Source organism: Oncorhynchus clarkii, chromosome 17 (genome assembly GCF_045791955.1).
Source record: "Oncorhynchus clarkii lewisi isolate Uvic-CL-2024 chromosome 17, UVic_Ocla_1.0, whole genome shotgun sequence".
Taxonomy (NCBI): Eukaryota; Metazoa; Chordata; class Actinopteri; order Salmoniformes; family Salmonidae; genus Oncorhynchus; species Oncorhynchus clarkii.
Window position 1 is genome coordinate 9,469,880 of NC_092163.1, and position 1,724 is coordinate 9,471,603.

The window sequence follows — 1,724 nt, forward strand, 5'->3', positions numbered from 1 at the left end:
TCTCTCCGGCGGACTCAACTCAGGATTCTCGGAGAGACAGGGAGAGAGAGAGATGGGTCGGATCTTTGCGCTCTCTCACTTGCGAACTGGAGTTTCCTTTCACGGAAAAAAAGCGTAAAAGTCAAGTCGACTGTTAAAACGTGATTGTTGTCAGATTTGGGTTAGGCTCCGTAACTAGATTCTAAATAACCGGGCTACAGTGACGCGCTGTTTAAATGAATAGAAAACACGGAATAGAAAACTACAGTGATAAAACTTCAGTCAGTCATCATCCGGTCAGGCGACACGCAGACTCTGCTCCAGACCGTGGCTCCGCCTGTCATCCACTTACACCTCTTCTCATTGGTCATCACAGTGTCTGTCAACGTATAGGAGGAGCCTACTGTATGATTGGTTTTCGTGCGTTGAGAAAAATGGACGTTAGACACGCCTCCGTGGACCCGGCAATGTCCTGCTATTGGCCGCAAAGTGTGTCAATCAAATACCCTTCTCAAAAGTTTAAAGTGTCTTTCTCGCCTTTGCATCCTCTCATTGTCTCCTTTTATTTCACCTTAATTCAACTACACTGATCTGAAAGAGCTGAATAGGTGAAACACACACCAGTTCGTGTCAAAGCTTTACTTGTCTTGAGATAATCAGACATTAACAGGAGTGTTGTGTTTCGAGCAAGATGCAAAGCAAATCACATTTTATTGGTCACAGACACATGGTTAGCAGATGTTATTGGTCACAGACACATGGTTAGCAGATGTTATTGGTCACAGACACATGGTTAGCAGATGTTATTGGTCACATGGTTAGCAGATGTTATTGGTCACAGACACATGGTTAGCAGATGTTATTGGTCACATGGTTAGCAGATGTTATTGGTCACAGACACATGGTTAGCAGATGTTATTGGTCACAGACACATGGTTAGCAGATGTTATTGGTCACAGACACATGGTTAGCAGATGTTATTGGTCACAGACACATGGTTAGCAGATGTTATTGGTCACAGACACATGGTTAGCAGATGTTATTGGTCACAGACACATGGTTAGCAGATGTTATTGGTCACAGACACATGTTTAGCAGATGTTATTGGTCACATACACATGGTTAGCAGATGTTATTGGTCACAGACACATGTTTAGCAGATGTTATTGGTCACATACACATGGTTAGCAGATGTTATTGGTCACAGACACATGGTTAGCAGATGTTATTGGTCACAGACACATGGTTAGCAGATGTTATTGGTCACATACACATGGTTAGCAGATGTTATTAGTCACATACACATGGTTAACAGATGTTAATGGTCACATACACATGGTTAGCAGATGTTATTGGTCACATACACATGGTTAGCAGATGTTATTGGTCACATACACATGGTTAGCAGATGTTATTAGTCACATACACATGGTTAACAGATGTTAATGGTCACATACACATGGTTAGCAGATGTTATTGGTCACATACACATGGTTAGCAGATGTTATTGGTCACATACACATGGTTAGCAGATGTTATTAGTCACATACACATGGTTAACAGATGTTAATGGTCACATACACATGGTTAGCAGATGTTATTAGTCACATACACATGGTTAACAGATGTTATTGGTCACATACACATGGTTAGCAGATGTTATTAGTCACATACACATGGTTAACAGATGTTAATGGTCACAGACACATGGTTAACAGATGTTATTGGTCACAGACACATGGTTA

The 1,724-nt window shown here is 41.4% G+C and overlaps 1 protein-coding gene across 1 annotated transcript in view; it reads right to left on the bottom strand.

Annotated features, from left to right (window-relative positions):
- Nucleotides 1–260, bottom strand: part of LOC139370225 (dynamin-2-like) — a 47,430-nt gene extending 47,170 nt beyond the window's left edge. The window contains exon 1 of the mRNA XM_071109579.1: nt 1–260. This exon is cut by the window's left edge and continues 173 nt beyond it. The gene's annotated coding sequence lies outside the window, so the exon portion shown is untranslated.
- Between the last annotated feature and the right edge of the window lie 1,464 nt (nt 261–1,724).